The 15,025-nt window shown below is 39.1% G+C and overlaps 1 protein-coding gene across 2 annotated transcripts in view; it reads left to right on the top strand.

Moving 5' to 3' along the window:
• LOC120768110 (semaphorin-1A) overlaps nucleotides 1-15,025 on the top strand; it is a 490,487-nt gene that overhangs the window by 76,892 nt on the left and 398,570 nt on the right. The gene's annotated exons all lie outside the window — the stretch shown is intronic.

Below are 15,025 nucleotides of genomic sequence, written 5' to 3'. Positions count from 1 at the left end.
CATTTGCTTTACTTCTGTAATATATCTAGTATTTCGTACTAGTACATAGCAACAATTTATTTTTTTGCTTGGTGGCAATTAGTGCCTTACTTCCGCGCTTGCGTCAACGGGTAGCGCGCGTGTCAAGTGTGTCGGCGCGTTCATGCATTAGTAGCAAGCACTTGTGCCATAAATATGTGTGCCACAACTGACAACATGCCACGTACCGTTGTGGCAATGACTATGGCGCATTGCGATGCGATTTTATGAAATGTGAAAATTAAATCGTAAATAAAATACATAATGAGCAACAACAAAAACGCAATAAACAGTTACGTTTATGTTGCTACGCGGCATTGCGCGTATATATAGGCGCGCGCGCTGCTGTCATATTTTATGCCAAATAATATAAAGAAAGACTGGCGGCGAGGACGCTGCCGCTGTCGCGATTACAAAAGCGCAGCATTTTTAGCAACCAGCAAGGCCATAAGAAGCACAAGCACACACACGTATGCCGACTAGAACAGTCGCGCGTTTAATTGCGTGCAACGTAAGTGTGTAAGCGCACGTACGATTCGTTAATGTGGTACATTTACGTTGTCATCGGCGACGAGCGCGCAAACATTGTCGACAAGACAGCAAGACAGCCAAACAGACAAGACGACACAGCACATGTGTGCGACAAATGCGTGTAGTTTTTGCAAGACCTTGTGTGCGCGCTCCCAACGCGGCAATACATTTTTTCTTTTTACTGCAGCACAGCGCACCTTTGCACGTTGCGCGCGCTTTGGTTTGCCGGTTTCGCCAGTCAATGCTAGTCAGCGCTGTTTCCTTTGTCCATACATTTGAGCGTCCGTTTCACTCGATACTTTGTTTGTCGCGGTCGCTGTGGTCTGCCTCCATCGCGCCGTCAGTCAGAAAGTTTACTGTACGTTTGTCTGCTTTTCAGCAGAAATTGAAACCGCAGGCGACGCACGCACTGTCGCCCTTTATGGGCCTATTACCGGTGCCGGTTAGCTTGTGCGCTGCACTTCGCCGTTGTTGTCGTTGCGAAACGCTGACTCTTAATTAAGTTCAACGGAAATGCGCATAATTTGATGTCGATAGTCATTATTGTACTTGTAGCATATGTCCGTCACACGGCTATCGTTGTCGTCACGCTTATTCCCATTCCTATATATGGCGCATACGCGAAACGACATTTCGGCGTACAGCGCGTCGTTGCCGTGGTGAGTTGGTTAGCTTGCGCGATTTGTATTTTAACTCGTTTCCTTCACTTCTTTGGTTTGTTGTATTTCGCAGTCAAAGAGGCGTTGAAGAAGTCGCTTTCCACATTGCACAAATGCCATGAAATGCTTGATAGAATAATTTGTGTAAAGTACAGAAAAAAACTACAGCAAACCGGCTGCGGTCGTCTATGGTGGTCAAACTAATACTGGTTTTGTTTTTTGTAGTAAAAATGTGCCAGATTGATTTAATACATTATCTACGTAAGTTTCTGTTGTGTTGTTTTTTTATGTAACTCTAGAAATTAGGTCTAGTGATCCTTGAATTATTGTTCAGGAGAATCATTATTTCTTTGTATTAAGACCTCGTATACTCCTATTATCTTCAACCTTCGTAACAGGTTGGAATTTGTATGTCTAAATATTGTCCTAACAGTCCATTCTGACCTATGTATTTATTTGCGTTCAGCTATTTGTGTGTTCAGGTTTCTAAAAGATCTTCCACTTTTCGCCTTGGTGAAAAAAAAAATGTTTTGATTTATAAGACACTACGAGTATAGTTGGTTGAATGGTTGAAAAGGGAAGCGCAGAAGCTCCAGATAGCAGATGGCTGCACTTCAACCATTATTATTCCAATTGTGCTCCCGACTGGTAACCAGTCAAGTCCTATTCAGCAACACAGTGGTTTTTGTAGAATGCCTAATGTCTTGAGGCAGCTGTGAAATATACCCCGTCTCATCCGGCTGAAGGGTAAGCATTCAAGATAATGTTCCAAAGGTGCGCTTTGATGACCTCTACTCTATTACTAAGTTTTATTTTGCCTAGAAGTAGAAGCTTTTTTGTCTATCATCAACACTACCTCCAAATTAGTTGCTATTGCTTAAAGAACTCTGGTGTTTTTCGACGTCATTTGTTTCAAATAACCCTTGAAGGCGCTGGATGGTCTGGGACAGCTATTGTTTGAAGACTTGTAGTGTTTTTCTACGATTGCGTCAACCAATTCTTAAAGGAACTGACTGGTCTTAGGCAGTTGATGGGAATTTTTTACCTAGCTGCCCCGAATGAGCCAACTCGTCTGCCTTTTTATTTAATTTGTTCCTATGTGACTCTCCATCAGAAGATTTATTGACTTGCTGGTAAAAAATTTCGGCTTGAAAGACTGAATTGTAGTCATTTAGTTCGAAGCTATCTTTTACGTATGGATTACTGCAGAAGATGTGCGCTCCAGTTCCTATTTCACCTTTTGGTTCGGTAAATATGTAAATTTCGCCTTTGGAACTGTCGATAACAAAACCATTGATCCACTCTTCTCAACTGAGGAATGAAAACATTGTGTTTAGTTCCTCATAAATTCTCGTTCTCAATTCAGCCCTAATTCATTAAGAGAGTCGAGTAAGATACCATACTCGTAATTACTATGGTTAGTTATCAATAAAGAACTTATGAGTCCTTTGGTTAATCTAAAGTGACAACGTAGTTGGAGAGGGTTTAACAGGTTCCCAGGGTCCCTTACTCATACGTAGGGTTACGTATCGCACAACCCGGAAAGGTCCGGTGCTTTTGTGGTTGTTTAACGTCTGTGACGCCACATTAGCTTAAGGGATGACAGATTCACACATAGCAGTATCGAGCTAGCTTTAAAATTGACAGGAAAGTGATGTGTGTGGTTCCCCTTTTCACGGGTTTTTTCCAAGACTAAGCGCATGGAGAACTTATGGTCAATTGTAGATTTTCCAGGGCTAAAGCCATGCAGATAAGAACTAATCAGTTACGATGAGCTTTAGTCTTTCACACAGTTCGTTCGATTAGACATTATATGAGATATTATCTAACGGTAATTGGCGCAGATTGTGGGTCTCTCTTTTTGTGTGTGGGATAGAACACACTTAGGTTTCAATCGTCGGGCATGTTTTCGTCCGACTATATACTGCAAAGAAGCTGTACATGCAGCCTGTCAGCTCGTCGCTGCCGTATTTGAAAAGCTCGATAGGCGAACCATCAGTCCCTGCCGCTTTGTTGTTCCTCAGTTGGGTAAATGCTATTCGGACGTCTTCATAGTTGGGCAATGAATTATCAGTTCTATTGTTATCTTTTGTTGGATCGGGGTAGCCATTTGCTGGTGTTAGACTTTCACTCTCCTTCAGTTGGCTGCAGAATTGGTCTCTTCATAATTTCTGTATACTCTGGCCAACAGTCGCTAGTTAAATTCTTTGATATTCTACAAGAGTATGTTTCGTTCTTGAACGTTTCCGTTAGATGCTGCATTTTTGATCGAATTTTTGGTCGAATTTTTGATCATTGCACCTGTCGATCAGCTTAAACTTAAGGTCTTTATACTCATGCCTTTCGATCTTCTGTTTTTTGTTCATATGCATCTAGTTCTCTTTTCAACTCTCGGAATTTACTCTACCCCGCTTTAGCTTTGTGTTCATACTTATGTATCGCGCTTCCCGTTTTAACTTCGTTATCTACTCCACTTCGCTCCTGCTGTCGTCGTTCGGTAGCCAGTCTGTTTTGTCTTGAAGCGCGTATAAATAAATTGGTATTGTCTTCCTGGAATAGTATTTAAAATAAACTGAAGTCTTTGCCAACTTTTGGTGAATATTTTCTGGGATTTATTTTTATTCTTAAATTTAAAGTTTTTTCTCGAATTTGATAAATGACTGTCAGGCTTTTCTGGAGAACTCCGTTAATTTTAGAACTCCAAAAGGCGCCAGCACTTTTTAGTTTGTCACGATATACTCCTTTTTGAGTTGAAAACCACACTTGGTCATGACTAATGAAGGCATGTATATTTTTATAAGTGGATATAGATTTTTTTTTGCCCCTCTCCCTTGCCACAGCGACCATGCGCACGATAAAAATATACATAGCAGAGCATAATGTAAAGAAAATTTCATGGAAAATATAATTTGCATAAGAACAGAGATGATATTCAATGTCTTTTGCCAGCGTCAAGGGAAGCATTCGCATTTAGTTATGTGTGTATGTTTGTATATATGTATGTATAACTCTATATATTTTGTATATCGTAAAAAGATGCGAGCAATTGCTGGGTGGTGTATGAGCAGAAGAAATGCCAAAAGGATGGCAAGTAGCGTGTATAAGTGTAAGTAGAAGAATAAGAAGATGTAGAGTAGAGAGAAGCCAAAAATAACTCAACACGTTTTCGAAAAATTACATTATTAAGAGCGCATTTGGCAGCAAAGGAAATTGCTGGGATGAACTGCAACGAACTCGTTCCGGGCAGGGTAGGGAAAGTCAGAGCGACGCTGGGTGTCTGAGAAATTTTTGAAGAAGGATCCATAATATAGTAAGCGGCAAGAGGAGCGAGCGCACGATAGCGGGTGAGCAAATAGCTCGCTTGATAATGCATGTATGTGTGTGTCTGCGGACGGACGGACAAAGGAATTTGCCGGCAAAAAAGATGTGGTGCTGTCGGTGGCGGTTCAGTGGGTATGCGCATAACTCTGCCGGCAAGTGTGAATGCGTGTGTGTGTGCGTGAGTATGTGACGAAAGAATTCGTAGTGTTGCAAGGAATGGCAAACAATTGCTAGGAATGTGTTGCACAGAAATGACATGTAGAAAAAGCAAAAGTAGAAGCAACAGAATAAGTAGTCGACAGACAGCTAGTAAATAATAAGGAAACTTAAACTGAAAACAAAACGTAATGAATGCAAGGAGCAAATCAACGAAAGATAACGAAAAGAATCAGGGACTTGCAAGCAATGGTAAGCGGCATTGTTGGCATGCAGCGCCGAGGAATGTCAGCGCAAATGTCTAAATTGTCTGCACGTCGGTGAGCGTCGGAAATCGGAAATAGTTAAGGCGTGGTCAGGGGTAGCTGAAAGTTGCTGCTATATGCACTTAATAGTGCAGCGGAGCTAACGCGCAGCCAAGGAACACACAAACATCACAGCGCCCGGCACAAACACACACCTCAATACAACTTAGAGCAGCGATGGAGGGTAGCCACCCAGCGCGTCATAGTCATTTACAGTTTACTGAAGCGCGCGCGCTATATGTGTGTGTTTAGGTAACTGCGCGGCGTTGCAACATTAACTGAAGTTTAAAGCGCGCTGGCGTTAGCACAGCGCTGAGTGGCAGCACATTAATATGCACTTGGAGTATTAAGTGGTAAGGAGTAAAATGCGCATTTCAAAGCCCATAAGTGGCAGTAGATATGACAAATAAATGAGAGCGCGTGGATGTGTGGGCGCGCACGCGGCAGAGGTAGCATCAGCAGCCAACTGTCAGAGCTGCTTATGGCCATTCACAATGCAACAAATGACAGTACACATGTGTGTTTGTGCGCTCAGCTCAGTGTGTGTGTGTGTGTATATATATATGCATGCGTCAGGCTCATTTGTCACTTGACATGTGTGGCAGCCGCCAAAGTAGCATAAGACGACACACATGTAACGTAAACGCGTAGCATCATTAGAGCGCCTGCAATTGCGCAGGCTGGACAGCCATTGTCAGGCGTCATCATAAATGTCAACTTTAACTTTCGAATGAGCGGCGACGCGACGCCAACAACTTTCGAAATGTGTGTGGGCTGGCTACACATAATAGCGCGCTGCTCGGCAATGCAATGCATAGCTTTTTAATGCTACAATTTCCACATTTCCTGTAACGCGGCAGCGCTTCCTTCCTGCTTTTGCAAATGCGTACGCGCACCACGCATAAATGTAATAAAAAATGTTATTGATTACCAGCAAACGGGATATGTAAAACGCGCTTGTGCGCGCGTATGCATGCGTTGCAGTATGCCGCCAATGGCATTGAGCGCAGGACAGCATGTGGGCGTAAGTTGAAAATTTATTACGGAAATTAAGTGTTTTACACTCGAAAAGTTTTACAACCGGCGGCGCGTACCAGTCTAGCTGGTATTACACCTGCCGCGTTCAAGTTTAATTGGCGCGCGCGCGCATTTGTTTTCAAATTAAGTAACGCGTGCGGCTACAATTTAACATCCTAAACTGCGGCAAACTTATATGTTGTATCCGTTGCAAAAGCTAAGTTTTTGCAGCAACAAATGTGACGCGCTGCTATACGTTTATTCATAACTGTGCGCGCAGAACGGAAACAATAACGCGTAATGATTTTAATCAAAAAGTTGCTGCAGGCATACAGCAGCGCGTTCTAATTGGTTTGCAGCATTATGCGCGCGCACGCTCCTTTCTTGCAGTGCGCTACCAATTGCTGTTAATGAGCGCGGCTGGTACACTATAATTTTGGCTTCATGGTTTTTTTCAGTCAACTTCTTTTTTTGCGCGCCGCATGTGCTGTTGCTTCCTCATTTCTTATTTTGTGTGTGTGTGTGTTTTTTTTAATTTTTTTTTACTGCTGACTTAGGCGCTAATGACCATCATCATCAATGAAGCTGCTCTGCTCTCTACTGACCGCACGCCTGCTACTACATCTTGTCTGCTCTCCGCTGTTGCTGTCTGTCGCCGGCCGCCGCCGGTTCTAGTATGAGCGCCACCAGGGAAATTAGTAATGCAAGGCGTTGCTTGACAGCGGTGCCAGTATTAGTGACTTCGGTCAGCGTTGATTCTCAGCATGATTGCCGGCAAGGACTGCAAGACTCCAGCTAGCATGACACGAGTGCGATCTGTGTGTGTGCGCCGCAATATGTGAGCATGTGACACCAATGTGCACTCCATATGTGGAAGCGCAGCACTCTCAATCCGTTAGTTAACAAGCTAGCAGTCTCCTCATGCGACAAATAGCTGTCTAATGTTCACTCGCGCTATGCTCGAGTCCTTGTGCTTCCGGTTGGAGGTTGTTCTTGTGCGCATTCTGCTGACCGGCCATTCGTAATTGAAACGACGTGAGCAAGTGAATGCGCCTGTCAGGCGAAATTCTTATTGCTAGCTTAACGGTGGGGTTGTAATGTTGTCATTGTTGTTATTATAGTTGTTTTATTTCTAAATATTTTTGCAATTTAGTTTGCAGCAAATTAAAATTTCTCTTTTGTAGACAAGATATGTGGCAAGTGGCAGTTGTAAGCCAACACATTGTCTGGCAATGGTGAAATGTAGTAAAGGAAATTCGAAAAATGTATGTATGTTGGCATGTAGTAATAAATGTGTGCTGATATTAATTTGTAAATGAGTACTATTAAAGAGGAGTATTGGAATTTAATGCTGAAAAATGTGGTCACCGATTTTTGCAGAATTTTATTAAAATTTTTTTCATGTGAGTTGTAGGCGCTTTATTTAGCAATAATTTTGAATTTGACATAGTCAGTAAATAAGTAAAACTTGGCATTGGTCTCCTCCCCACACATGATCACCATCTCTATCTTACTCTCTTCCTCTATATTATTCCCCTCTTCCTTTCTTATTTTATTCCAAGAGTTCTGCCTCTCCCTCTCTTCTTTCTCTATCTCTCTCTTTCACTCTATTACCTTTCTGTCCCTCTCTCTTTATCTCTCTTCTCTCTCTATGTGTCCCCTTTCTCTCTCTCTCTTTATCTCCATTATCTTTCTCTCTCACTCAATCCATAGTCCGTTGGTCAATATGTAAAGCTTACTTTCTTCTGTGATAGGAATTTTTTTCCTTTTTTCCGTGTGCTTTTATATAGTTCTCCTCCTCTTTCTTTCTTATTTTTTTCAATCGTTCTGCCTCTGCCTATCTCCTTTCTGTCTCCTTTATTCCTTGATCCTTTATTTCTCTTTCCATTATATCTCAACTCCTCTTTTCTCTCTCCTTTGTTTCTTTCTCCTTTCTTTCTCTCTCCTTTCTTTCTCTCTGCTTCCTTTCTATCTACTTTCTTTCTCTCTACCGCCTTTGTTTCTGTCTCTCTTTTCTCTCTCTGTGTCCTTTCTCTATCGCCCTCCTTTCTATCTCTTCCCTTTCTTTCTTTACTCACACACTCTCTCTCTCTCTTTCTCTTTCTCTCTCTATCTCTCTCAACCATTTCAACCAAAATCCGTTTTGGACAACTAGTAAAGCTTGCTTTCTTCTGTAATATAAACTTTTCTCTACCGTTGTTGGCACCCAGGGCCATAATGAGTAACAGAACCCCAGCTAAATTACACACCAAAACCCAGGCTGCAAGAATATTCAATGCCACCTTCAAGAATTATACCAATAGGATAAGTTCGAGCAATAATTTCTCTGAAAAAATAGCGTTTTTTTTAATTTCTGCTCACTCGGTATATTTTCGAAGACATCGAATAACATATTTTGTAGCAAAGGTTCTTATGTCTCATATAAGATTCAGGTGTATGATTTGGCTACTTAGTTTTACACAGAAAAACATTAAAGTAACGGTAAAATGATTTGCGTAATAAAATTATTTAAAAAGTATCATCTGTTATCACTTCAGAAGAAAGTAATTAGTAAGTTTAAGATACTTCCATAAATTACTTGACGTTAGCTGAGCTGTTAGGATGACTACTCTACTAATATATGAGCTTTCTTAAAAACTGTTCTGGTGTATCTATTGGAACGTGAACTTTAATTACTTTATAAATATTTTTGGCCTCGTAACATAGGAAGTGCCCATTCACTAGTTCCAAAACAATTTCTTAAAAATTTTCTCGAGTTTCCAAAGACGTCAAACCATCATCTAGTGTTGGCCATGGTTATTCGTTCTACGTCGTAATTCGAGCGCTTCCGCTGGGACAAGATCCCTTATGACCTCAGTAAAAATATGTTTGATTTTTCTATACCGGAGCTCAGCGAGCTCAATGTCTACAAGCATAGATAATGCGCCAAAGTAGTGTTAAAACTATTTCTTTAAACCCTCCCAGGTTTATAAGGGTGTTATACATAGTCTGGTAGTCACCTACTCTGTCGTATTTCGAGCACTTCAAACTTGGATAATGCTTTTGAACTACCTCCAAAGAATTTTCTACTAAATGTGTTCTATCTAGTCTGGTAATTATCTATGGTTATTAGTATTTCTTTGGACTTCGAACATTTTGCCTAGGACATTATTCTTCATGACCTCTGTAAAAATGTTTTTTGTTTTCTTAGTTCCCGTTAACTATATTGGAGGAAGCTTGAAACAACTAGCTCTATTTCAATTTCTTAAAGCTTAGATAATGTCTAGAAATAGCTCCAAAAAAGTTGGTTTGTAAGGCACAAATTTAGTCTTGTAAATCCTAAAATATTGAAATGTATTCGTAGTGCCACGGTTATTCGTATTTCGAATTGTTCCTTTCACCATTGTAAGATCCGGACGGATCTAATGAGCTATTTTTAAAGCAACTAGGTTTACGTCAACTTCTTCAAGCTTAGATAATGTCTAGGAGTAGCTCCAAAAAAATTTTTTTTGTAAGGTATCCAGGTTTCTTGAGAATTATATTTAATCTTGTAGCTCCATGGTTATTGGTATTTTGAGTTTTTCGTAACATCTTTGTAAGGTCCGGAGGTGTCTCAAAGACTATTTTGAAAGCAATTAGTTCGAGGTCAATTTCTGTCAGTTTGGATAATGCCTCGAAGTAGCTGCGTAAAGGTTTGTTTTTAAGATCTTTAGGTTTGTACAGTATCATATGTAGTCTCTCTTCCATGGTTATTTGTATATCGAGCTCTTCATTACACTTTTCTAAGATCTAAATGGATCCCAAGAGCTATTTTGAAAGCAATCTGTTCGAGGTCAATTTCTGTCAGTTTGGATAATGCCTCGAAGTAGCTGCATAAAGGTTTGTTTTTAAGGTCTTTAGGTTTGTACAGTATCATATGTAGTCTCTCTTCCATGGTTATTTGTGTTTCGAGCTCTTCATTACACTTTTCTAAGATCTAAATGGATCCCAAGAGCTATTTTCAAAGCAGTCTGTTCGAGGTCAATTTCTGTCCAGCCTGGCCTCATAATAGCTCTTAGAATACTTTTAGTTTTTTTAAGTTCTGATTAACTATTCCGTTAGAATCTTGAAATCAACTAGCCCGATATCAGCATATCAGCCTCTCAAGATGTTAGGCTGTTACTTAACTAAAGTTATGTTTCGGTATATGGAGTAACTACACTCAGTTTGTGAGTCGTGAGCCAAACTTTTTAACAATTTTTTTTTAACTTAAATAACCAACATCACCACCTCAATCCCACTGACCAAATAAGTATGTGTCAACACATAGCACTTCCAAGTAATTGTGACTTATGCCAAGCACTTTTTAAACCATTCTCTTTCCTACCACTCTTCAGGCAACTTCAATGCGTCCGCATTGATTTTTAGTCGTTAACTTTGGTTTCCTTTAAGCCTTCAAAGTCTATTTTTACAAAAGTCAATCAGTGTTCTTGCCGACAGCCTGGCAATTGTTGCTGCGTCTAATGTGCTTGTGCTTGTTGCTGCTGCTGTATGAAAGAGGCGTCGATTTTGTGACATTTGTGCCATTCATTTTCTTCAATCCATCAAAGACAATCTGGTCTTATGCGGCTACACTCTGGTGTTTGTGGCGCTTGGCGTACCTTACTCACCTCCCCAGTTGGCCTGACTTAACGGCTTAGAATGCGATGTAGCGCGCGTAACGCCTTTCAGCAGCCTTCTTTTACGCGCCTTCTTCTCACTTGACTTTCGCACTTGCTACGACTTGGTTGCCTTGCGCCAAGCGCGCCGTGGGCGCTGCGGCATTGCGTGTGTTATGTGCGCGACTTGATGACATTGCTTGGCGTCTGCCACGTAGTGACAGTGATATATATACGCCGATAACTTGCACAAGATGGAACGTTGTTGCGGCAAATGATGTGTCGCCTGCGTTTGTTGTCTTTTGTGTAGCGGGCGCTTAACACTTTTATTTTCGCTACGCCAGATATGAAGCGCGGTTGGTAAGCGCATTGGTTATAAAGATTTCTTCTTTAATGTAGACAGGCGCTTATATGTTTGTTTGCAAGTGTGTCTATTTTGTGATCCTTTGCTTATTTGCTGTCGCGCTGTTGTTTACTTTTGTGGCTGCACCGTGATTGCCACAAACAAACAGTGCGTTGATTGCGCGCACGCATTTGTGCGTGTGTGCGTCTACGACATAATCAATACGTCTTACTATTTTTTTCCAATTCACTGGCATTGCTTGACGCTGCGCTCGTCAAAAAATAATGTGTGTTATGTACGTTAGCGCCTTTAAGTCAATCAGTTTTATTCTTATGAGCTTTTTTTCAACAAGCTGCCTCATATGTGTGTTCTTATTGTATTTTTCACAACACGCTGCGGTGGCGCCTCATTTCTGTGTACGCGCCACACGTGTTCGTCCACGTAGCGACGTAGAATGCGTGAAAAAAATAACGCAAAAAATTAGCAATCTGCAAAATGTGACATTCGCAATGGTAAAGCGGCGCGCACTTGCGCGTTCACTGTGTGCGCTGACGCTAGCGCTCCTCACCGCCAACGCCACAACTTCACTTATTTGATTTATGTGATTTTAATATGTGCGTTGGCTTATCGAACTGTGCGCTCACTACATACATATATGCCGCTAACAAGGCGCGCTCTTACACTAACTCACGCGCGCTTTAATTCATGCACGCGCATTCAATCAAACACACGCGCGCTCTAAGGAAATCATGCGCATTCACTCAAACACACAAATGTACGCGCGCGCTTTCACCTATTATTGTTAAAGTCCTTTCTACGTATCAGTGTATGTATAGCGCTTTTATGCGACCGCCTGTGCAAATCAATAGCAGTTTATATTGCGCATTTGTGACAGCCAACATTGCCGTCGTACAAAATAATCGTTGTAAATAATAGATCGCATAGCCGGAGCTGTCGCGCAGCGCTGGCAATAAGCGGTGAAAGTGTATAAATTGAAATATTTCCAGTCATCAAATGCAGATAAAATTCGTTCGACAGCTCAGTTGAGGCATGAATTTGTGTTTCAATTTAGCTTAACAATGCCATGCCATGCTCTGCTATGTTATGCTGTTGGCATGCCATGGCGCTGTTGTTATTATTAAGCGCATTGCTTCTATTTATATAAATTTTGTATTGTTGTTATGCACGACGTTTGGTCGATTTGGCGTTTTTGCCCCGATTTTAATGCATTCTTGTTTTGCCTTGTGCAAATTTCACTTCATTGCGCTGACCTGTCATTCACTTTAGTATGCACGTAATTTAAATAGGACTATGCAAATAAACATTTAATGTTTTTTTACCGCTTGTACATTCTAATTGACAGCATCTAAAATATCAAGTGGAAAAAGAACATAAAAAGAGCAAAAATATGAACGAAATTAATATTGATTAGTTGACTAGCGAAATCTGCTGGAAGCATCACAGTTATTCGTTTGAATACAGGGTGTGCAATACTGGAGAAATTGGCTCTTTTTTAAGTTGTAGAATTTTTATGGTAGGAAATACTCGTCGGTCAGTTTTACTGTAGGCATTTAGTTAACAGATACGAACTTAATTTAGTCAATTAAGTAATAATTTAGACAAATACAAAAATAAAAGTACAATTTACTGTCATTTGATTAATGGTTTGGTTAATTATACAATTTTATCCCTTAAATTAAATGTTAATTTAGTCAATTAGCTAATTGTTTACACTAATTGAGTCAATTAAGTTATCATTTAGACACATACAAAAATAAAAGTACAATTTTTTGTCATTTAATTAATGGTGTGGTTAATGACACAATTTTATCCAATAATTATATGTTAATTTAGTCAATTAGCTAATTGTTTACACTAATTGAGTTAATTAGCACATTTTTTATACAAATTAATATCAGTTTTTAGTTATTTGATTTCAGGCAACCCTTAATTTAGTCAATTAACCAATTGTCTACACTAATTGCGCCAATTAGTACATTTATTCTGCTAACTAAAATTTTTAAATTTTTTTTTAATTACTTGAGTTCAAGCAGCCACTAATTTGGTCAATTAATTAATAGTTTAGAGTAATTGACATAACTAGTTAATTAAAAAATGATTTTTATTTATTGGGTCATGTGTATATTTAGTAAACTAGTTAAACCAGTTAATTGATATGTTAATTTAGTCAATTAGCAAATTGTCCGTTAACATATTTTCTCTTAAAATTGACATATTTATTTAATTATTTGAAGAGTACCTTAATTTAGTCATTTAGTTAATAATTTAGACTAATTGACCCATTTAGTTAATAAAAAAAATATTTAAGCTTTTTGACTCACATATTTAGTAAATTAAAGTATTTTATTAGTTAATTGGGTAATTAATTCAGTAAACTAGCTAATTGTTTGCGTTAATTTGCTCATGTTTTAATTTAATTGGCACATTGTTTTTCTTATTAAGATGTTATTTAATCTAGTGAGATAGTTAACAGTTTACTTGAATTAACTCATTTAATCTATTAACTAAATATTTATACTCACTGGCTCATATATGTATATTATTTAGTAAATTCAGATATCTTCTATTTAAGTTGAATCGTTCATTTACTCAATTAGCTAATTGTTAATACTAATTGACCCATGCTTTCAATCAATTATTACATTTTTCTTCTTATTAACATTTTTTTTTAGTAATTTGAGCTTAGGTTGGGCCTTAATTTAGTCAATTAGTTAATAGTTTAGTCAAATTAACTCATTTAGTGTATTAACAAAATATTTATAATCGCTGAATCATATATTTAATTTAATTGAATTGCAATATTTGCCTATTTAATAGAGTCGTTAATTTAGTCAATTGGGTATGTGAGGTACTTTTTAAGTCAGTTAATATACATATTTGCTCTACTAATTATAATTGTCATGTGACACGCATTCAATTTAAAAAAAATATAAGTATGCTTCCTTGAAAGTACATATTTATTCATCTTTATGCTAACTCCTCACATTATAACACCCTGTATTTGAGAATTAGGTCAACAGTTGTTGACGTCGAGTGGTAATTTACTCACGTGTCCTCGAGCCTTTGGGTTAAACGCAAGAATGACTTGCACATACAGAGTACCACAAACACACACACACACACACCTAACTAAACAGGTGTGGACTAAAATGCTTAATAGATTTAGTGATAGGCGTCAAGCAGCGTCCGACAACGAGCAACGTCCAACAAGCTCAGCGCAACAAGCCTTTTAATACCCGAAAGGCAAAGTGATGGTGAAGAGCCGAGCTGGCTTACAGCTGCTGGCGATTGGCAAACGTACAGCAAATTGAATTAAAAATGCCAACACCATCCCAGACCACACAGCACTTACCTGCCACATGTCGCTTTTTCTAGCACAACACTCGCTGCTAAATTTAGAACAGAACCAGCCGTTGGCAGGCCAAATTGATTAAGATCAAATTTAATTATTTTTTAAATTTTTTAGTTTATTTTCCCATAGTAATAAGTAGGTAATGGTGTTACGGCATTATTGCTGACATTTCTACATTTTTTTTTATTTTGTGGCGGTTTTGTGGAACAACTAACTTATAGTTTTAAGGACATATAGACTTGTAGAGATTACTAAGGTCAAATAAAAGCTTCAAGTTGTTCAGTGTGGAGTGGAATTATGGATATAACTTTAATTTTTTATAAGTCAAGAATCATTCTTCGGTGAGGAATTATATTGTAGTGTTAAGAAAATCTCGTGGTAATCTTTTAGTTAGTGGACGACCTCTTTTGAAATTTTAGATGGAGTTTTGTCGGAAAGTGCCCGTAAGCCCACTCGGAACGATTTTCAATTTTTGTTATTGCCGTTAGCCGGAAAAGTCTATTGGGAAGTCGACTATAATGTTAATCTAACCAACTAAAATGTTCCGAGAAAATGAGTTGGCGATTTTCTATATACGCTCAAGAGCAAATCTTACGTAAACCGAATTGATAAGTACTTTTTCCTAGATTCCTACAACCTTTTTATGTTCCTGTGAAACTTCAAATATAATGCATCTTCATATATAT

This window comes from Bactrocera tryoni, chromosome 2 (assembly GCF_016617805.1).
Source record: "Bactrocera tryoni isolate S06 chromosome 2, CSIRO_BtryS06_freeze2, whole genome shotgun sequence".
Taxonomy (NCBI): Eukaryota; Metazoa; Arthropoda; class Insecta; order Diptera; family Tephritidae; genus Bactrocera; species Bactrocera tryoni.
Note: the sequence above shows the minus strand (reverse complement) of the source record. Positions and strands in the feature narration are given on the sequence as shown.